Below are 23793 nucleotides of genomic sequence, written 5' to 3'. Positions count from 1 at the left end.
GAGATTGGTGAATGAAGGTTTTCTTTTTAATCTTCTAGCAATAAAATTTTTGTAACCACCAGTGTTCATTTGCTTTAAGGCACAAAGGCAAATGGTGCTTTCTAAAATGAATTGCTATGTTCAACTCTTATTTGAGTTCATCAGAATTGGGGGTTAAGCTTAGATCTGTGGTCCATCTCGACTAGCCTTTGATCTTCCACAGGTTCTCAAGGAGAGAACATCAGTAAATCCAGAAGAACTAACAGAAGTCCCTGCCCAGATTTTGTTTTAATTTTTCCTGCTTTTATTTTCATTCAAACATGGCTCTTTGTTTTTTAAAAATCATTTAGAGGAGAGGTTCTACCCCAAGAACTCCAGAAATAGCTGGAGAGATTAGTATTTAGTCATTGTGAACATGAGCCTGGAAAAACAAGATTTTAAAGATAGTTTATTGTTAGTATATTACGTTTTAAGATGGTTTATTGTTTCTTAGTTATTGTTAAGCTAATATATTCTGGTCTTAGAATATTCAAGCAATTCAGAAATAAACATATTAATTACAAATCCTCGGTATTCTCCTTCCTCAGCAATAACTATTGTTAACTTTGTATATTATTCCAGATTTTTTTCTATGTATATCTGATACTTTAATTTTTAGAAAGGTAGGTTAATACTATACATATAATTTTTAGAACTTTTATTTTCTTACTTGATAATATGTATCATATACTTTCCAGTGGATTATATGTATATATGAATAGCATCTTTTATTCTCATTTAGCATTTTAGTGTATGGATATATCAATTTATTTAATCAACTCCTTATTGATGCATATTTGGGTCATTTCTAATTTTCTATTACAACGAATACTGCAGTAACTATCCTAGTACATATAATTTTTAGTATGCTTACAAGTATTTCTATTCCCTAAAGTAGAAATGTGTGCTTGAAGAAAATTTTTTAAAAATTTAAGTGGTAGATATTGACAAATTAGAGCTACTTGTTGAAAGATAAAAGTAATTCATATATTAATTATAGATACTAGCAATGGGAATGGTAACCTTTGCTTTGCACTCATTTGAGGTAGCTCCTATATAAACATTTAATAGTGAATCTACTCCAGCTTCCTTGACTACGCTAAGGCCTTTGACTATGGATCACAACAAACTGGAAAATTCTTAAACAGATGGGAATACCAGACCACCTTACCTGTCTCCTTAGAAACCTGTGTGCAGGTCAAGAAGCAACAGTTAGAACCAGACGTGGAACAGTGAACTAGATCAAAATTGGGAAAGGAGTATGTCAAGGCTGTATATTGTCACCCTGCTTATTTAACTTTTAGAGTACATCATGCAAATGCCAGATTGGATGAAGCTCAAGCTGGAATCTAGGCTGCAGAGAGAAATACCAACAACCTCAGATATGCAGATGACACCAACAAGCACCAGAAAGCAAAGAGGAACCAAAGAGCCTCTTGATGAAGGTGAAAGAGAAGAGTGAAAAAGCTGGCTTAAAACTCAACATTCAAAAAATGAAGATCATGACATCTGGTCCCATCGTTTCTTGGCAAATAGATGGGGAAACAATGGAAACAGTGACAGATGTTATTTTCTTGGGCTCCAAAATCACTGCAGACGGTGACTGCAGCCTTGAAGTTAAAAGACACTTGCTTCTTGGAAGAAAAACTGTAACAAACTTAGTGTATTAAAAAGCAGAGATATCACTTTGCCGACAAAGGCCCATCTAGTCAAAGCTGTGGTTTTTCCGTTAGTCGTGTGTGGATGTGAGAGCTGGACTGCAGAGAAGGCCGATCACTGAGAGACTGACGCTTTGGAACTGCGGTGCTTGAGACGACTGCTGAGAGTCCCTGGGCTGCAAGGAGATGGAGCCAGTCCATCCTGAAGGAGATCAACCCAGAATGTTCATGGGAAGACTGATGCTGAAGCTCCAGTACTTGGCCACATGATGTGAAACAGCTGACTCATTGGAAAAGACCCTGATGCTGGGAAAGATTGAGGGCAGGAGAAGGGGGTGACAGAGGATGAGATGGCTGAATGGCATCATTGATTCAGTGGGCATGAGTTTGTGCAAGCTCTGGGAGATAGTAAAGGGCAGGAAAGCCTGGAGTGCTGCAGCTGAGTGACTGAACAGCTTGTTTCTCATTCATATCTGTTCTTTATATTTATTTTATTTTTTTTTAAGCTACATAATTTTATTTTATTTTATTTTTTTATTATTATTATTATTTTTTTTTTCAGTGGGTTTTGTCATACATTGATATGAATCAGCCATAGATTTACACGTATTCCCAATCCCGATCCCCCCTCCCACCTCCCTCTCCACCCGATTCCTCTGGGTCTTCCCAGTGCACCAGGCCCAAGCACTTGTCTCGTGCATCCCACCTGGGCTGGTGATCTGTTTCACCATAGATAGTATACATGCTGTTCTTTTGAAATATCCCACCCTCACATTCTCCCACAGAGTTCAAAAGTCTGTTCTGTACTTCTGTGTCTCTTTTTCTGTTCTGCATATAGGGTTATCGTTATCACCTTTCTAAATTCCATATACATGTGTCAGTATGCTGTAATGTTCTTTATCTTTCTGGCTTACTTCACTCTGTATAAGGGGCTCCAGCTTCATCCATCTCATTAGGACTGGTTCAAATGAATTCTTTTTAATGGCTGAGTAATATTCCATGGTGTATATGTACCACAGCTTCCTTATCCATTCATCTGCTGATGGGCATCTAGGTTGCTTCCATGTCCTGGCTATTATAAACAGTGCTGCGATGAACATTGGGGTGCACGTGTCTCTTTCAGATCTGGTTTCCTCAGTGTGTATGCCCAGAAGTGGGATTGCTGGGTCATATGGCAGTTCTATGTCCAGTTTTTTAAGAAATCTCCACACTGTTTTCCATAGCGGCTGTACTAGTTTGCATTCCCACCAACAGTGTAAGAGGGTTCCCTTTTCTCCACACCCTCTCCAGCATTTATTGCTTGTAGACTTTTGGATAGCAGCCATCCTGACTGGCGTGTAATGGTACCTCATTGTGGTTTTGATTTGCATTTCTCTAACAATGAGTGATGTTGAGCATCTTTTCATGTGTTTGTTAGCCATCTGTATGTCTTCTTTGGAGAAATGTCTATTTAGTTCTTTGGCCCATTTTTTGATTGGGTCATTTATTTTTCTGGAATTGAGCTGCAGGAGTTGCTTGTATATTTTTGAGATTAATCCTTTGTCTGTTTCTTCATTTGCTATTATTTTCTCCCAATCTGAGGGCTGTCTTTTCACCTTACTTATAGTTTCCTTTGTAGTGCAAAAGCTTTTAAGTTTCATTAGGTCCCATTTGTTTATTTTTGCTTTTATTTCCAATATTCTGGGAGGTGGGTCATAGAGGATCTTGCTTTGGTTTATGTCGGAGAGTGTTTTGCCTATGTTCTCCTCTAGGAGTTTTATAGTTTCTGGTCTTACATTTAGATCTTTAATCCATTTTGAGTTTATTTTTGTGTATGGTGTTAGAAAGTGTTCTAGTTTCATTCTTTTGCAAGTGGTTGACCAGTTTTCCCAGCACCACTTGTTAAAGAGGTTGTCTTTTTTCCATTGTATATCCTTGCCTCCTTTGTCAAAGATAAGGTGTCCATAGGTTCGTGGATTTATCTCTTGTTCTTTATATTTATTTATTGGTCCTTTACTATTAGATAGTAAAAGGAAGGCATGGAGGTGAAAGGAAGTATGGTGGTTGACTTTCTCATTTTATAGAGATACAAGCTAAAGTAATGGATGAAGTAGAGATTATAGTTATTATTCAAAGTTAGAAAGGTATTGAACAGAAGAACTAAAGATTTAAAACACAGCTGAGGAAAACAAAGCTAAGGAGTACGTCAAAACTGTGTATTGTCATCCTGCTTATTTAACTTTTATGCAGAGTACATCATGAGAAACTCTTTGCTGGATGATGCACAAGCAGGAATCAAGATTGCTGGGAGAAATATCAATAACCTCAGATATGCAGATGACACCACCCTTATGGCAGAAAGTGAGGAAGAACTGAAGAGCCTCTTGATGAAAGTGAAAGAGGAAAGTGAAAAGCTGGCTTAAAGCTCAGCATTCAGAAAACTAAGATCATGGCATCTGGTCCCATCACTTCATGGCAAATAGATGGGGAAACAGTGGCAAATTTTATTTTGGGGGCTCTAAAATCACTGCAGATGGTGACTGCAGCCATGAAATTAAAAGACCCTTACTCCTTGGAAGAAAAGTTGTGACCAACCCAGACAGCGTATTAAAAAGCAGAGACATTACTTTGCCAACAAAGGTCCATCTCGTCAAGGCTATGGTTTTTCCAGTAGTCATGTATGGATGTGAGAGTTGGACTGTGAAGAAAGCTGAGCACCGAAGAATTGATGCTTTTGAACTGTAGTGTTGGAGAAGACTCTTGAGAGTTGCTCGGACTGCAAGAAGGTCCAACCAGTCCATCCTAAAGGAAATCAGTCCTGAATATTCATTGGAAGGACTGATGCTGAAGCTGAAACTCCAATACTTTGGCCACCTGATGGGAAGAACTGACTCATTGGAAAAGACCCTGACACTGGAAAAGATTGAAGGCAGGAGGAGAAGGGGACGACAGAGGATGAGATGGTTGAATGGCATCACCAACTGAATGGACATGACTTTGAGTAAACTCCAGGTGTTGATGATGGACAGAGAGGCCTGGCGTGCTGCAGTCCATAGGGTCACAAAGAGTTGGACACAACTGAGCAACTGAACTGAACTGAAGGAAAACTTTAAAGGATGTAGTGTAAGTGAGCTGAATTGTATATCTTTCATAGTGAGGAATATACTGTATCTTCCTTAACATGTAGCTGTGATTCAAGACATAGAGGTCTATACATGTAATTTAAAAGTTGTGGAGTTTAAAGTTTGACTGAATAACTAAAGTCATAAATAGAGCAGAAAGTTTATGTCTGAGGAGTGCAATTAGTAATAGGGATCAGAGATGTTTTTATTTTTCATTTTACTTCCTATAACTTGGTATTTTTAGTAATACCCAGTATTTCTCATGCCTGAACTAATACCAGTCAGCCTACTTTTGAATTAGGTTTGGCTTTGTTCATGCTAAATCAGTTACTGAATCATCCATCTATTACTTTTCAACATCCAAAGTTTTATCAGTATTTTCTAATATTTTTATCCCGGTGTGCCTGTGACTTTTTATATTCCTCTCCTGCCATTCCTTTACTGTTCAATCCACCAACTTTAATCAAAGCCCTGGTTTTATTTTTATATTTGTCAAATAAAAATCCATTCCAGTATCGAAGAATCACTGATACATTAGCAAAACAACAACATGAAGTGACAGCTCTTAAAATGAAAAGTGCACATATGATGAAGCTGCTTTGTTGGTAGTTCTGATAAACATTTTGTGAACTTTTGTTCAAAGATTTCCTTAAAATGTACCTTTCTCCTATTTTTCCTTTTTTGGACTATAAGAAAGTTCTCCCTTATCTAGTGGTTTTCAGTGAAATTAAATTTACTTTTCTCTGGTTTATCTTTACTCAAAGTAAAATGTATAACATCTACAGAAGGCAGGAGAATTCCTTATTGTTTCAGGAGAAGTTGGATGATGGTGATAATAACAGTGGCTATTATGTATTGATCATTTGTGTGTAATTTGTTTTATAAACACTATCTTTTATTAATCCTCAAAATACCGTAAGTAATTATTATCTACACCTTTTCATAAATGATGAAATAACTTTTCTAAGGTTAAGTAATTTGCCCAAAGTTAAACAGTTAGTGTTGGAGACGTTATCAAATGACTCTAAAATTCATTCTTTTCCCACTTTCCCACTTTATTAAATTCATACCTATTTTAATAACAACAATAGCCAGTACTCATATAGTACATACTTCATACTAGATTCTATATTAGAGTTCTGGCATTAACATTTGCAGACTGAGAAAAGCCCAAGAATTTTCTCTGAAATAGTGTCTTTATTTTTCTGTACTCATTGATGTTTCTAATTCCAAGAGGGATTATAATATATATTTCATTCAGCTTTAACTAAACCAGGAGGCTGAAGAGAGCATTCATTACCTTGGCAAGGTTTTAGGAGAAAAATCCTATGTCTAGAGTTAGATATTCGGATCTATTCAAGCCCTGTCTGTGTCTAACCTGGACTAACACACTTGGATGTGCCTTCCTGTTAGGTCTGTGACACGGTGGGACATTCAGATACGAGGAAGCCACTCTGGGATTCCTGGTTGATGCTTTTACTTTCCAGTATTAAATTCCTTGCTTCTTATTAATGTTGTCCCCTTATTCCCTTACTCCCTCTCCCAAAAAGTTGCTTTAAAAAGAATAATAATAGAAGTATTTTGGTCTCTTTCTTCAGTTTTACCCAGTGACAGTCTGACTTTATAAATTCAGACACTTGGCCATGAAAAATTCCTTTTTAACCCTGATTATTTTAACACTTTTGATTTAGGAAAAAATTTAATTTCCCTTTATTTTTTGTTTTTTATTAAGATTTTGTGATTTGTGCAGCTGGTTCCTCTGACTTTCATAGAAGGGTCTACTTCTGTGACTCATAAAAGACATTTTAGAAAGTTTATACTCCTGCCACATTGAGGAAAGCCCACTATTAGAACTAAAACCTGGGCAAAAATACAAAAGTAACTATTTAAGTAATCAAAATCCGACAGTTCATGGTGGGAAGTTAAAACCTGAAGGGGCAACCAGTTCAAGGATGAGTTAAATTAAAACCTGAAGGGGGAACCAGTTTGTGGGTCAGTTTCCTAGTGTTTTATTTTATTTTGTTCCTTTTTTCCCTGTGGTTTTTCCCCTAGTTATAGAGATGGACAACAGTGGCTCTGGAAGTTAAAACTGATATAAACCTCGTTTTTCTATCCAGAGAAATCAAGAAAATGGGTCCTCATTTGAATAGTTTGAGGGAGAATCTTTACGTTTTTCCTACATTTCTCAGCTTTGTTCCTAAGACCCAGTTGCAAAGCTGCAGCTATAGTAGAGGTACTACAAAAGACACCCTATCTTTCTTGCCAAATAACCCAGGAAAAGTTACCTCTGTGATGAAAACAGAGGAGACCAATAAACATTGGGGGAAAAGTCATAAAAAAAGAGAGCTGGGTAGGGTGTCGCCTCATTTTGTGAGTATCCAGCACACGTGCTAGTTTGTGCGTGTCACACAGACCCGCAGCAGCACGGCACGGCGTTTGAGAAGTGGAGTGCAGTCAGAGCTACTCCTCAGAGGAGACGAGAGGGAGCTTGTCTGCATCAGGCTGACCTGACTGCCTGTCAAAACAAGTTCTCTAGCAGATTATAAAAGGGCAAAGGATTGATAGTCAAACAGCGTAACATTTAAAATGTCGGGGGTATAATTCAGAATTACGCTACCTACAAAACCCCAGGAAATTATAACCAGTTCTCAAGGGAAAGGACAATAGATACCAACCCTAAAGTGACCCAGATTTTGAAATTATCAGGAGGAGACTTTGAAACAGCTTCTATAGCAAGTCTCCATGGCACACATGTAAACACTTTGAATGGATAACAATTCTCAGCAGAGAAATAGAAACTGTTAATAACAACCAAGTGAAAATTTTGGAACCAAACAATAGAATGTCTCAGATTCAAGTTCACTGGTTGGGCTCATTAACATAATGGAGTGACAGAAGAAAAAAAGTTGTTAAACCTAAATTTTCAATAGAAATTATTCAGTTTTTAAAACAGAAGAAAAGATTGGAGAAAAAGAAATGAATAGAGCCTTGAAACCTAATTTATTCCCAGAAGGAAGACAAATAATACATAAGAAAAGCTGGAAAGAATGACTGATTCTTTTTTTTTTTTTTTTTTTGCCTCTTCAGTTGGAAGGTTTATTTATTTTTTTTTCCCAATTATTTTTATTAGTTGGAGGCTAATTACTTTACAATATTGTAGTGGTTTTTGCCATACATTGACATGAATCAGCCATGGATTTACATGTGTTGCCCATCCTGAACCCCCCCTTCCCACCTCCCTCCCCACCCCATCCCTCTGGGTCTTCCCAGTGCACCAGCCCCGAGCACTTGTCTCATGCATCCAACCTGGACTGGCGAGCTGTTTCACACTTGATAATATACATGTTTCGATGCTGTTCTCTCAGATCATCCCACCCTCGCCTTCTCCCACAGAGTCCAAAAGTCTGTTCTATACATCTGTGTCTCTTTTTCTGTCTTGCATATAGGGTTATCATTACCATCTTTCTAAATTCCATATATATGCATTAGTATACTGTATTGGTATTTATCTTTCTGGCTTACTTCACTCTGTATAATGGGCTCCAGTTTTATCCATTTCATTAGAACTGATTCAAATGTATTCTTTTTAATGGCTGAGTAATATTCCATTGTGTATATGTACCATAGTTTTCTTATCCATTCGTCTGCTGATGGGCATCTAGGTTGCTTCCATGTCCTGGTTATTATAAACAATGCTGCAATGAACATTGGGGTACACGTGTCTCTTTCAGATCTGGTTTCCTCGGTGTGTATGCCCAGGAGTGGGATTGCTGGGTCATATGGCAGTTCTGTTTCCAGTTTTTTAAGAAATCTCCACACTCTTCTCCATAGTGGCTGTACTAGTTTGCATTCCCACCAACAGTGGAAGAGGGTTCCCTTTTCTCCACACCCTCTCCAGCATTTATTGCTTGTAGACTTTTGGATAGCAGCCAGAATGACTGATTCTTAAGGAAGAAAAAAGAATAAGCCTTATGTAAGATACAAATCAGGGTAAACTTTTTTTAAAAATCTTGGGATTTTAAAGGTTATACTTTGCAAGGATATACTCAAGAATGTCAGTTTGCACAAAATTGTCTTGAAAATAAAGTACTGAAACATTTTCTCTCACAGAGATTGCTAGTTGCCCACCTGTTATCTATTAGTCCTTATTCCTTCTTAAATGAATGCCAGTCTTATTGAGAGTAACAGTGTCTCCGGATAAAATCTGCACTACTCAGCCTCTTTTGCAGTGGGGTGGTCCTGGGACCCAGTTCTGGCCGGTGAGATGTAAATAGAAGTTGTCTCATGGGGCACAACAATTTCCCTCTAAGAAATGCCCTTAAGAGAGCCGGGGGGTGGGGTTGGGTGAGAATACAGCAGGCTCCACTGTCTGCTACACTCTTTAAAAAAAAAAAATTTTGTTTATTTTAATTGGAGGATAATTACTTTTTAATACTGTGGGTTTTGCCATACATCGACATGAAGCAGCCACGGGTGCGCATGTGTCCCCTCATCCTGAACCCCCTTCCTACCTCCCTCCCCACCCCATCCCTCTGGGTTGTCCCAGAGCACTGGCTTTGAATGCCCTGTTCATTTCATTGAACTTGGGCTGGTTATCTATTTTACATATGGTAATATACACGTTTCAGTGCTATTCTCTCATATCTTCCCACCCTTGCCTTCTCCCACAGAGTCTGTTCTTTACATCTGTGTCTCTTTTGCTGCCTTGCATATAGGGTCGTCATTATCGTCTTTCTAAATTCCATATATATGCATTAATACACTGTATTGGTGTTTCTCTTTCTGACTTACCTCACTTTGTATAATAGGCTCCAGTTTCATCCACCTCATTAGAACTGACTCAAATGTGTTCCTTTTTATGGCTGAGAATTATTCCATTGTATGTGTGTACCACAACTTCCTTATCCATTTGTCTGCCGATGGATGTCTAGGTTGCTTCCGTGTCCTAGCTATTGTAAACAGTGCTGCAATGAGCATTGAGGTACATGTTTCTCTTTCAGTTCTGGTTTTCTCAGTGTGTATGCCCAGCAGTGGGATTGCTGGTCATATGGCAGTTCTACTTCCAGTTTTTTAAGGAATCTCCGCACCGTTCTCCATAGTGGCTGTACTAGTTTGCATCCCCACCAACAGTGTTCCCTTTTCCCCACGCCCTCTCCAGCATTGTTTGTAGACTTTTTGATTGCGGCCATTCTGACCAGCATGAGATGATACCACATTGTGGTTTTGATTTGCATTTCTGTAACTCAGATGGTAAAGAATCCGCCTGCAATGCAGGAGACCCGGTTCGATTCCTGGCCCGGTAGATCCGCTGGAGCAGGGATAGGCTATCCGCTCCAGTGTTCTTGGGCTTTCCTGGTGGCTCAGCTAGTAAAAAATCTGCCTGCAATGCAGGAGACCTGGGTTCGATCCCTGGGTTGGGAAGATCCCCTGGAGAAGGGAATGGCTACCCACTCCAGTATTCTGGCCTGGAGAATTCCATGTACTGTCACAAAGTCCATGGGGTCACAAAGAGTTGGACCTGACTGAGTGAATTTCACTTCACTTCAATAATGAGTGATGTTGAGCATCTTTTCATGTGTTTATTAGTCATCTACATGTCTTCTTTGGAGAAATGTCTGTTTAGTTCTTTGGCCCACTTTTTTGATTGGGTTGTTCATTATTCTGGTATTGAGCTTATGACCTCCTTGTATATTTTGGAGATTAATTCTTTGTCAGTTGTTTCATGTGTTATTATTTTCTCCCATTCTGAAGGCCGCCTTTTCGCTTTGCTTATGGTTTGCTTCGTTGTGCTGCACTGTTTTTTTATGCCTCTTTTTATCCTGTGTCCAGTCTCTTTTCACCATGGTAGCAGCTCTCAACCAGGAGTGATTTTGACCCCCAGGGGAAATTTGAGTGTCTGGAAACATCTTTGGTTGTTATAACTGACAGTTGCTAATAGTGTCTAGTAGGTGGAGGCCATAGATATTGGTAAACATCCTATAGTAGACAGGACAGTCTCCCACAACAAAGAATCATCTTGTCCAAACGTCAAGAGGTCAAGTTGAGAAGTTTTGCTTTATAGAATGCTGACCTGATGTTGAGATTGAAGAGCCATTTTGTGAGTAGAAGGTAACAAGTCCATGCTGAACCAAAATCTAGAATGAACTGAAGTCCTGATGACAGCACACAGTGCTATCACAGCCACAGACTGTTTCTTCCAGAGGCCTCGTACAAGAAAGAGAAAACACCTAATTTATTTAAGCTAATGGACCTTTCTTTCTCTTACACATTTACTAACTGATAGAGTATTTATTTAGAAATTGTTAGTCATAAAAACTAGGGCAACTAAAATATAAATAGTCTTGAAGAGGTCTCAGGCATTGAAGAGAATAGGAAAAAAGCTTAGCATGGAATACCTGGGAAAAGAGGTGTAGAAAGTACACGTGGTGAGTAGAATCCAAAAATCTGGGAAATGTCAGAATTATTGTTATAATTTTGCCTGTTGTTGAAAAACTAAAGCTATCTTTAAAGGCATTGTGCTAGAATTTGGTCACCTGAACTTCCACTCTATCTGTAGTTAGCTTGGATCACAAAGGGACTTAACTGCTTTAGTCTCTATTGCCTGGGGCTTCAGTTCCATTCAAGGAAAAGTAATGGGGGTTAAGCACTGTATTCACTGTGGAAGGATAAGAGGTAGCCATTGGTTGAGCTCTTTGGGATCTTTTCTGATTATGGCGGTAACATCAAAGCTAAAACATCATTTCTAGCCTTGGAGCTCAATTAAAATGATGTTGTCATTTGAGATCATGCCACACTATCTAAGGAACTAAAGCTGTTTGTTCTGAACAAAAAGAGGATACAGGTATAGTAATAGTTGCTGGAAACAAAAGATGGAAAATTCAACATAAAAAAGCCCCTAACCATGAAATTGCTTCATGTTCTCAAGAAGATGGTATTTCTTTGCTTTAGAAATGCTTGTTTGAAACTGTCGCAGAGTAAGGCCATACTCACCTATATAGGAGCCCTTTAAGTAGCCATCTTTGGGATGCAGGAAGCTTAGGGCACTTGTAAATTTATACTTGTGACAGCCTGATTCTCACTGGAGAATTCTAGGTGTGAAAGTGTTATCGCTCAGTCATGTCTGACTCTTTGTGACCCCATGGACTGTAGCCCACCAGGCTCCTCTGTCCCTGGAATTCTCCAGGCAAGAATACTGGAGTGGATTTCCATGCCCTCCTTCAGGGAATCTTCCCAACCCAGGAATGGAACCCAGGTCTTCTACATTGCAGATGGATTCTTTACTATCTGAACTATCAGAGAAGCTTAAAAATACCCTCAAATATTCTAATCCATCCTCTTAGTATTGTGGGAAATTCTGTGTCAGTAAAAGATACAGATTTTACCCTATAGTGTGTATCTAAAGATTTTAAAAGATTTAGATCTGTATCTAAGGGTTTCAATCTAATGAAGCTAACAGCAAACATATACTGGGTCTGTACACTGTCGTCTCAAAATTAATGTGATTGGGCTTCCCTGGTGGCTCAGACGGTAAAGAATCTGCCTGCAATGTGGGAGACCTGGGTTCCATGACTGGATTGGGAAGATCCCCTGAAGGAAGGCATGGCAACCCACTGCAGTATTCTTGCCTGGAGAATCCCCATGGACAGAGGAGCCTGGTGGGCTATAGTCCATGGGATCGCAAAGAGTAGGACACAACTGAACAACTAACCACAGCACAGCACAAAATTAAATTCTCAATTTCCCTTCCAAACCTGTAATTCTCTCATTTGTCTAGCTCAGTAAATGGCATTCCTGTTCCTTCTGTTTCTCAGGGGAAAAAAAATATTTGAAGTCATAATTCACATTTCTCTTTTTCTCTCACCCCACATCCACTTGCAACCCATTCTAAATATATCCCAATGACTACCACTGCTTACCGCCTTCACTGTTCCCACCCTGGTTCAGGTCCAGTTTTCACCAGGATTACCTCCTAGATTTTTACCCAATTGAAACGAAAACCTATATTCACATGAAAACCTACATTTGAATGTTTACGATTTATTAAAAACTGAAGACAATCCACATGGCTCTACTCAGCAAAAAAAAGAGCAAAGTGCTGATGAACACACTACATGCATGAATCGCCAATGCATCATGCTAAGTGAGAGAAGCTGGACTCAAACTGTGAGTCCATTTGTATGACTTTCTGAAGAGGAAAACTACAGAGACAGAAGCAATTAGAGAATTTGTAGGGCTGACTACAAAGCACAAGGAGCTTTTTTGGTATGATGGAAATTTCTTGATTTATTATAGTGGTTCCCCAACTGTACTCATTTCTTAAAACTTGAAGAACTATAGGCTTAAGAAGAGTGAATCTTACTCTATGTAAATTATATCTTAATTTAGAAAAAAATGAATTATCTGTCTGTAATAGCAAAAGACTCTTATTCAGAGTTCTGTATGGGAAACAGAAACCACTTAAGATATTTTAAGCAAGAAGGAATTTTATACTAGGAATAAAAGCTTTGATAAGGCTTAAGAAGTAGGTTTATGTTGGACTTCTGGTGATGACTTCAGGATAGTGTAGAACTAGTGTACTTGGAGCATGACCCTTTGAGACCATCCCTGGAACTGCGCTGGAATCAGAAACATTGCATCTACTGCAGTGGTCTCTGGACAACCAGGAAACCACAGAACAGACTCTTACCAATGAGACCGAGGGGTTAGGGAGGCAGGTCAACCAGCCATTGGTGCTTCTGCTCCTGCCACTGCTGCTTCTTAGCCCCAAAAGACTGAAAAACGTTCCCTATTTTGTTACTGCAGGAGAGAATTTTCATGTCTTCACCATTGTCCTTGCCAGCAGAGACAAACAAAATCATGTGAAATAAGCAGAACCTAATTGACATCTAGAGCCCTGACTAATAGAAGGGAATATGTAGCTTCTCACATTTAACAATAAATGGAGGGTGAAGTAAGCCATGCCTCAGTGGTCAGCACAATATCTAAGCTTCCATCAGTAAGGGACTGTTTAATGAATTACGGTGTGTTATACAGGAGATGGAGGATTGACCCAGGTGGCAGTTATTCTGTAAGCTGCAGTATGTAATTGCACTGTTGAATTTTGGTTAATAAATTCTGGTGATTTAAGTATAGAACTCTTAAATCTATACTGAAGTCAGTATATTGCAGTTTCTATAATCCTACTTTTAAATTTGTGTTGCAAATATTGCTGTCTCTTGAAAATAGTTAATTAACTTCTCTTTTTCAAAATTAACTTCAAAGGTTACAGGACAAGTTAAGCTTCCTAATACCCAGAATGCCATACATAAATTTAGAAAACAAAGAGTTTTTTTTTAAATGGCAAAAAATATAGAGGAGATCTTCAATAACTTTTTACATGAGAGAAATCAACTACAGATAAAGGATTAAGTTTATATAGAATACATAGTAGAACACAGCCTTCTCTCTTGACTGTGAAACCCAAGTGCTGCCTTCCAAGTGGTGTGAGGTCACTGTTCTTAGAGGTGTGCCCTGATGTCCCCTCACATGTTGCCTTCTGGATAGCTGGTGTACGTACATGCTCCTGTGTGTACATACACCCTCCAGAATGGGTTTGAGTAGACTCATTGCAAACTTAAAGCTCCAGGGCAAAGTATTTTAGTTTGTGAACACAAGCCTGTTAAGTTCTGCCCTCTTTCACCCCCACAGAATAAAGTTCAAATTAAAAAGTATCTTTAAGTAAAAAATAAGCTGTTTTATTTTAAAGTGTAGGAGCAATGAGATGAGAGTGAATTGCCTCCAAAGCTAAATGGCCAGACTTCCTTTAATAGAGTTTAATTATTTTTATAGTTTTTCCCAAATGAGGACTCAGAATAGCCATTTTAAGTAACCTAAAGCAGCTCTTTCATCTTCATTGCAAGCTTCAGACCCTAAACAAAGCATGAAGCGGGGTAGTGCACTGTTAAATTTTCAAATTGGATTTTTCATTATGTTTTATGATAACTTTTTATTTTTATCAAGTTGCATCTTGGCCTTCTGTTTAGACTCAGGAAGATTTATGGCAAATGATCTGGGTGCTTATTTGGACAAACAATTGCAATAAATCAGTTTACTGTTTCAATAAAATGTTATTAATAGAACACATTATTCTGTTCAATATTATGTTATCTTTAAAATTAAGCAGAACATTAGTGGCAGTGAAACTAGTTTCAATCAATACATTCCTGTAATGAAACCTATTGTATAAGAAATTTTTCTTTTTGAGGAGGAAAAATGTCCTTAGTACAACTACCAACTTCTGACTCTAGAGGTGTCATTTCATAGCTTCTAAAAAATCCTATTTGGTAGGATTTCTTTGTGTTTGTTTTGGTGTTAAGATAGTTTCTGAAAGTTACCTTACAGCAGTTAAAGCATAAATGTTCCTTAAATGCTTTTTTTGTTTTTAATTGAAGAATTTAGTTGGCCCTTGACCTAGTAGGGACTCACTCAGGTGTGTGCCTCAATGAAATTGATGTCAGAACTGCTTTTGACACTCAGCACCATTTCTCTTCTAATGGTATAGAATTTCTGGTTAAATTTCTTATTGGAGTATAGACTCTTGAGAGTACCTTGGACTACAGGGAGATCAAACCAGTCAATCCTAAAGGAAAACAACCTTGAATGTTCGATGGAAGGACTGATGCTAAAGCTGAAAACTCCAATACTTTGGCCACATAATGCGAAGAGCCGGCTCATTGGAAAAGACCCTGATGCTGAGAAAGATCGAAGGCGAGAAAAGGGGGCAGCAGAGAATGAGATGGTTAGATCACATCAGTGACTCAATGGACATGAATTTGAGATAGTAAAAGACAGGGTAGCCTGGTGTGTTGCAGTCCATGGGGTTGCAAAGAGTCAGACACAACTTAGCAACTGAAGCAACAACAGTAGATTTCAATTTTTCAAAATGTATATAATGATGAGAATTTACTAGGAGTGAGCCATAAAGGGTGATCTTTAATCACCCACTGTACTTGCTGTTGAAATTTTAGAATGATGGCTTTAAAATGAAAGGTGCCTAAGTCTCAGCCTGGTACTGCAGTCTTAGGACACCACTGTCCAGAGGTTGGCACGTTGTTTCTGCTGCTGTGTCCTGTTTAGAGAGCAAAGTGCCTGGGAGAAGGCTGCTATTTAATAATGCCATGGAAAATTAGAGACCTTTGGATGTTAAATTGCATGTATTTTCCAGAGGAAATCTCCTAAAAGACACTTTATGCTTTCACTTGGTTCGTAGTACTATCAAAACATGGCAGTTTAAGGAGTCTGGAGACTTGTCAGAGTTCCAAGTTTACTCCTTTACTTCTGTCACTTTGTATTTTTAATCTGAATGTAAGAAATAGAGAGTATCCTGGTGTGGTTTTGTTCTCATTAAATTAACTTTTTGTTTTGGGAGATGATAGTTAAGATGAAAAAATAGTTATGAAAATCTAAGCCATCCTACATATTCTACTGGCTTAGGATAATGTTTCCATAGCCCATCAGGCACATAATTTGATCATGTTGCTGTATGGCTCTCTTAGTAAACAAGTGAATTCTGAGTCCTTTGAATACCTCTGCTAACATTTGATAAAGTCACACTCTCTTCCTCCTGTAATCTAAAGGCAGATGGTTACCATACTTTTTTATACCAGTGGGAGACTACTTAAAATCTTTGTTGCAGATAAGGTAGCAAAGAGTTCACTGAATTCTGGTATTTACCTCTCTTAGTTCTACCTCAAACCCTTTAGATGTTACATTTCTGATGAAAGACTTTTTGTGTTTGACTCTGAATACCTGGGAACCTCTGGGCTTTACTGGTCTACAGCTGACAGTGATTGTGTGTGGAGATTTTGGCAGTGGGTGTCAAAGAGAGGTGACCATTTGGTTGTCTCTGATTGTCTTGTTTTCCCCTACAGTTTAACATTATCTGTTTGTGAGGTTATCTGTAGTTTTGTTTTTCTAGTAATAGTTTTATCTGGCTTGGTATTAAGGTAATTCTGACTTCATTAAATGAGTTGGAAATTGTTTCTTCGTTTTTCTATTTTCTACTTTTGTGGTAGAAATTTCTTTAATTGATGTGGTACAGTTTCTTTACGTGGAACTATTAAGATGTTCTCTTTTTTCTTCCATCAGTTTTGGTAATTTCTGTCTTTTAAGGAATTTCTACATGTCGTAAGTTGTCATATAAGTAGCATGAAGTTGTTCATTTCTTTATAACTTGGTAGTGTCTGTGGCATCTACATCTGTGTGCTTGTTTTTCATTTTTTATTTTGATGATTTGTATCTTTTTTTCTTAATCAATCTTACTGATTTTTTTAACAAGAGCTTTTACTAGATTCTCTTTATTACTTTTTCTATATCATTTATTTCTTATGTTTGTTTTTCCTTCTACTTAGTTCAGCTTTAGTTTGCGTTTCTTTTTCTGACTTCCAAGATTGGCATTTAGATTGTTGGTTTGGAACTTTATTCTCTTCAAATATAAGCATTTAAAGTTATGTTTCCCTCTGAGAATGCCTTTACCTATATCCCACACTTTTTATGTTGTAAAGTTTTTTTTCCTGAAATATTTTCTAATTCTCTTTGAACACTTTATAATCATTTATAAATTTTTCTTAATTTCAAATATTTTCAGATTTCTCAGATAGCTTTCTGAGGAAAATGGACTCTCCACAATTTCAGTGTCGAAATTATTGAGACTTGTTTTATAACATCTGTGATATGGACTCTCTTGCTAAATATTTATCTGCATGTAAAAATAAAAGCCGAGCACCGAAAAATTGATGCTTTTGAACTGTGGTGATGGTGAAGACTCTTGAGAGTCCCTTGGACTGCAAGGAGATCCAACCAGTCCATCCTAAAGGAGATCAGTCCTGGGTGTTCATTGGAAGGACTGATGCTGAAGCTTTAACTCCAGTACTTTGGCCACCTCATGCAAAGAGTTGATTCATTGGAAAACACCCTGATGCTGGGAGGGATTGGGGGCAGGAGAAGAAGGGGACGACAGAGGATGAGATGGCTGGATGGCATCACCGACCCAATGGACATGAATTTGGGTGAACTCCAGGAGCTGGTGATGGACAGGGAGGCCTGGTGTCCTACGATTCGTGGGGTTGCAAAGAGTCGGACACGACTGAGTGACTGAACTGAACTGAACTGAAAAATAACCTAATCTTCAATTACTGAGTGGAATATTCAAAATGTAGCAATTGGGTTAATGTTTTTACTAGTATTTGTTTAGGTCTTCTATATACTCACTGATTTTTAGTGAGCTTTTTCCATTGTTGACTGAGAGCTTTGAAAGCCCCAGGTGTGATTGTGGATTTGTTCATTTCTCTTTTTATTTTTACCCATCTCTCCTTCACATGTTTTGAGTTTCTGTTATCAGATGCCTTTACGTTTAGGTTTATAATGTGTTCTTGGTGCCTTAAGCTATTCCATATTGAAACATGTTCTTTATCCCTGATAATATTACTTGTTCTGAAATACTTTGTATGACATTAATATAGCCACTCATCTTTCTTGTAATTAGTATTTGTATAGTGTATTCTTTTCCATCCTTCTGCTTTTTCTTATATTTGTCTTTGAAGTAAGATTCTCATACGTAGCATATAGTTGGACTTATCCTATCTTACAATCTCTGAGTTTTCATACGACTATTAGTGACTGTGCTTAAATCTAACATCTTGTAATTTGCTTTCTATTTTTCACCATTTTTTCTTTAGTTTTTCCTGCCTTCTTTTGATTAAATAGTTTTAGCATTATCTCCACTTGGGGCTCTTTTTTTTTTTTTCTTTTTTGCCTCTTTGATCAGGTCTTTATTCATAATTAGCTGTATAAAATGATTTGACCCTTATGGAATGCACAATATAAGTTCATTCAGCAGACTGCTTTTTTCTGTGGTCGGTTTCTTTTCTGTGGGCTTCTACTCAGCTGGTGGTTTTTTGGTCACTTGCCATTTTAGCCCACAAAAGGCCTCTCCTGCTTCCTAGTACCAGCAGCCTTCTTTCCTTCCTTCTCCACCACAGGTTTCTTCCCTGGAACCCTCTTCTCATCTGATTTGGCTGCTGACACTGCCGCTGCCTTATCCATTCAGAGTTTGTGATTCTTGTCCTGGGGAAGAATGGTGTTCCATCCAGCATGTGGTCTTTGCATATGGGTTTAGCTTCAGCATGATTCTGAAGTTTTTCAGGGGATTCTTCTTCAGGACTCTGGGATGAATCTTCTTGTGTGTCGTGTGCTCTTTGGATCTCTGGGCTTTTCAAGATTCTGCTGAGGTCTGTATTGAGCATCTTGTGCATGGAAAGGTTGTGGTTACTCTTGAGAGAGGCAGCTTCACACCAAGTGCCATACACATCATCTAACTTGTGAAAAATATTTTCAGTTCAAATGTAGAAACATCCCACATACTCATGAGGAGTAAGTTTCAAAATGTTCAGTTTGTATACTGTATTGGTGTTTATCTTTCTGGCTTACTTCACTCTGTATAATGGGCTCCAGTTTCATCCATCTCATTAGAACTGATTCAAATGAATTCTTTTTAATGGCTGAGTAATATTCCATGGTGTATATGTACCACTAATGCATATATATGGAATTTAGAAAGATGGTAACAATAACCCTATATGCAAAACAGAAATAGAGACACAGATGTACAGAACAGAATTTTGGACTCTGTGGGAGAAGGCGAGGGTGGGATGTTTGGAGAGAACAGCATCGAAACATGTATATTATCTAGGGTGAAACAGATCACCAGCCCAGGCTGGATGCATGAGACAAGTGCTTGGGCCTGGTGCACTGGGAAGACCCAGAGGAATTGGGTGGAGAGGGAGGTGGGAGAGGGGATTGGAATGGGGATACATGTAAATCCATGGCTGATTCATGTCAATGTATGACAAAAACCACTACAATATTGTAAAGTAATTAGCCTCCAACTAATAAAAATAAATGAAAAAAAAATGTTCAGTTTGCTTACATTAAATAGAGTGATTCCAGGCATGTTTCTGACAGCCTTGATGATACCCTTATCCTCATTATAGATGACGTGGGGTCTGCTATACTAGAGATGATGACAGACTCTCATTTGGCTTTGCCAGCTCTCATTAACTGTGAAGCATAGACTGTTATGATACCATTCCAGGCCTTAAATTTCTAAAGAAGCATAACAGCCTCCTTGGTCTTCTTATAGCCTTAAGCATTATCTTCAGCCACCAAAGGAACTTCAGGAATGTCCTCAATTTGATAACTTTTAGACATAACCAGCAAAATGGTAAGGCCGAGGCAGCCAGGGCAGAGCAGATGACATATCATTTCTGTGTTGTGTTTGCTCTGTGATGCTGATGTTGTCAGGTTCTGGTTGGCACAAATATGTGGCCCCATGATACATATTTCCAAAAGCAACCCCAGCCAGAACAGTGAGTCCCACTGCCTCGAACTCTGGGAATTGGAGCCACAGCCCAGCCAGCACCCAAAGACTCAGCAGTGGTTTGATGACCTGCTAATTCATTGACAGTGTAGGGTTGTCTGTTGTTTTGTGCAAGTTGATGTGAACAAAATTCACAATATCTAGTCTAATGAGAGCCTTGAACACAGCAGGTGAAGTGACATTTTTGCCAGATGACTTCCTTTTCAGAGAACTCTGGTTATCAAGAGATGAGCACATGCCATGGCAGGGAGAGGAGAAGGCCTCCACGGGGAGTGCTTGGGCTCTTTGTTTTAGATACATTTTAAATAAGAAAAAAAAATGCTTATATTTTTATTTCTGGAAGTTTGTTTCCAAGTTTCTGTCTAGTATTGTTTATACCTGAAGATATATGTTTATTTGTTTGTTTGTTCATGGCCATATAGATTACTGGTAATAAATTCTTTTATCTATCTGAAAATATCTATTTCACTTTCAATTTTTAAAGGAAATTTTTATACAGTTCTGGCTTACCCAGGTGTTTTTGTTTTCTCTTCACCACTTTAAAAATATTCCATAATTTCTTCTGGTTGGCTTTTTTTTTTTTTAATGAGATTTTAAAATAAGATTCCTTTATTCTCTTTCTTTGTCTGTCATGTGTTTTTTTACTGTTCCTACTCAAAAGCTTTCTGTCACTAGTTTTTAGCAAGTTGATAATGCTGCTCCTTGGTGCTCTTTGTGTTTCTCTGCTTGGGAGTTACCAATTTAGGTTTGTAATTTTTCATCCATTGACTGTCATTTGGTTATTACTTGTATCTTTCTTTTGTCATTATGTTAATGTTTTTCTTTAAAACCAAAACAATGTTGTGCTTATTTATAATAGATTATTAAAAAGTGTCATGTGCTAATTTCATCATTTGTTGTTTGCATTCTTTTTCTGTTAATTGACTAATCAAATTTCATCATATATCTTATAATCTTTTATTGGTTGTTCATTGGTATATATGTTACATTAATGAGTATTTTGTTGTCTTCCCTTACAGAATGTCCTAGCAGACATTTAAGTTATTGGTAGATCTTGACTTTTTAGAAGCTTATGTTTAGTTTTATTAGGACTAGTCTGTAGTCTGGTCTTTTTTCTCTAGTAACTGTTTTAGCTCTTTCTGTTAGCTCTTTCTGTGTTCTCAGTAGGACTGAGTGAGTGTCCTGGGATCAGCTATGACTAGTCAAAACTTGTACATCTCCCTGTTCTGTGTGACTTCTGGAAATTGTTTTGCTTACAACTCCCTTGTTGTTCTTATCCCAGGCTATTGCAGTTGCATTCTGCCCATGTGCCGTCTTGGCATTCAGCAAAAACTCAAATGTGCAGATTACTCCACTGTTTTCCTGAGCAGCTCTGTCTCCTCCGGTACTTTGTTTTGTAACTTCTGGCAACCTCAGCCTCCCTGAACTCTGACCTCTGTTTTCATAACTCACCAAGACTTTTGTGTTCTGCTTCAGACTCCCCTCCCTGCCACATAGTCTAGAATGTTTGTCCAAATAGAAATCCAGGGACATTGTATGGCTTAGCTCATTTATTTCCTTTTTCAGAGATCATATACCTTTACTACCTGTTGTCCAATGTCTGAAAACAGTTGTTTTATATATTTTCTCTACTTTATAGTGGACAGGTAAGTGTATCCCCTTCTGTAATACCCCATAATGGAATTTTTTATGGAAACTGTCTTTTAAATGTGGTTTTTAGATTTAGCATGCAAATTTAATGGCATTCTTAAGAAAACAAAGAGGCTTTATGGAGGGAGAAAATATATTGTGAGTGTAATAATATAAGTGCACAGTTAACAAAAACATGTAGGAGATACAGTATTGAATGGCTTTTGCTCTTTTAAAGAAGGTAAGAATTTAACCTCATGGACCAAAAATATACTTAAATGAGAAAATTTAAGGGAAGAGAAGCTACATTTTTGTCAGATTTATTGTAACTTGTAATTAAAGAGAGCCCGAATGGATGTATAATAGGAACCTTGTGAAGAATACTTATTTTGGGGGTCCATAATAATAAAAGGGTATAGAGATTTAAATAAGAACTACAGAAATATAAATATTTCCTAAAGTCTTGGCTTTCAGGCTAGAAACCAAATTTCATGGTTTTGACTCTAGATGCAGTTACTTTGGGCATGTCTTTTAGCTTTATTAACATATCCTTATAGGAATTATATTTAACTCAACAAAAATAAACTCTGACTTCACCCACTAAAAGATTCTCTTATCATATATTTCATGTGCCTTCATGATGCAATGCTTTGTGGAAATCTGTTAATCCCTGAAAGGACAGAGAAATGAAATGTAGTTATGGATAGGACAGTAATCCTCTGTATCCCAAAGGTTTGTGTCTCTTGTAATAAATAGATCTGATCTTAAAAGCAAATTCAGATGAGTATGAAAGTGGAAAATTTAATCAACATTGTTGAACAAAAGAGCTGAAGCAGGTACATCTGATACTGTGCTGGGCTAAAAATGCTGAAAAGTAGTTGCTACAAAATAAGAATAAAGGGGACTGCAACAGAAGTGAAAAGAACTCCAAGTATATTTTCCTCTGTTAGTTATATAAGTAGACCAGAGGGAGGCTTTAAGGAAAAGATAATTTATGAACAGAAGGTACCTACTGTAATGGAAGTGAATTATTCCAATATTTACAAAAAGAAGATCAATGATTGATGCTTAACCAGTCATGGAGAAAGAAGCCAGAGCAGGAAAGGAAACTCTGTGTGGCCCACTGAATGAAGTAAGGAAATGGAAAACATCTGAACACTCTGTCGGCTTTAAAAAGGGCACAATGTGAGAGCTGCGAGTTAAGTTCTATTCGGGGCAAAATGAGGACCGCAGCCTGCGAGACGACGGCACCTCAGATAGCTCTGAGAAACTGCCCTGAAGAAGCAGAGCGGAAGGTCAGTATATATGAGATTTTGATGAAGGGGGAGTACATGCAGTCAAGCACATACTTTTCCAAAAGATTTCTGGTAATCTCATGAAGCTTTTGCCAGTCACAAGGAACAGGCATCACCATGAAGTATTTTTAGTGTTTTTCTAGATGCAGGGAGCTACAAGAATTGGGCTTATTAACTCTCTCCTGAAAATATCTAACTATCTGAAGATGTTTCCCGCCAGTTTTTCCCCAAGCACAGAGGGACTCATTACTACCCTCCACCCTGAACTGCTTTCAGGGAGTATTGAAGGCCAGCAGTTATAGCAGCTTGTGATTTAATCCTTGTAGAGGTAAATGATAAGTGCCAATTTGTAGTTGACACCTCACTCCCCACAGCCAGTGGAATCCATTCATGAAATCAGGAGACACTTGCTAGCACATTGGTTCTCAAAATGTGTCTCCTAGACTAGCAGCATCAACATCACTGGGGATATTTTGTAAAAATGCACATCCTTAGGACCCAACTCACACCTACTGAATTGGCAACTCTGGCAGTGGGGCCCAGGGATCTGAATTTTTTAAAAATATTTTATTATTTATTTGATTGTGCTGGGTCTTAGTTGCAGCACACGGGACCTTTCATCTTCATTGTGGCATGCAGGATCTTTAGTTGCAGCACATGAACTCTTTCTTGTGGCA

At 38.1% G+C, this 23793-nt stretch overlaps 1 protein-coding gene and 1 pseudogene across 7 annotated transcripts in view; one reads left to right on the top strand and one right to left on the bottom strand.

The window, feature by feature from the left end:
• Positions 1–23793, top strand: part of KIAA1328 (KIAA1328 ortholog) — a 406212-nt gene that overhangs the window by 191709 nt on the left and 190710 nt on the right. The gene's annotated exons all lie outside the window — the stretch shown is intronic.
• Positions 18621–20429, bottom strand: LOC133047679 (large ribosomal subunit protein uL4-like; annotated as a pseudogene).

This window comes from Dama dama, chromosome 27 (assembly GCF_033118175.1).
Source record: "Dama dama isolate Ldn47 chromosome 27, ASM3311817v1, whole genome shotgun sequence".
In the NCBI taxonomy this organism is placed as follows: Eukaryota; Metazoa; Chordata; class Mammalia; order Artiodactyla; family Cervidae; genus Dama; species Dama dama.
Note: the sequence above shows the minus strand (reverse complement) of the source record. Positions and strands in the feature narration are given on the sequence as shown.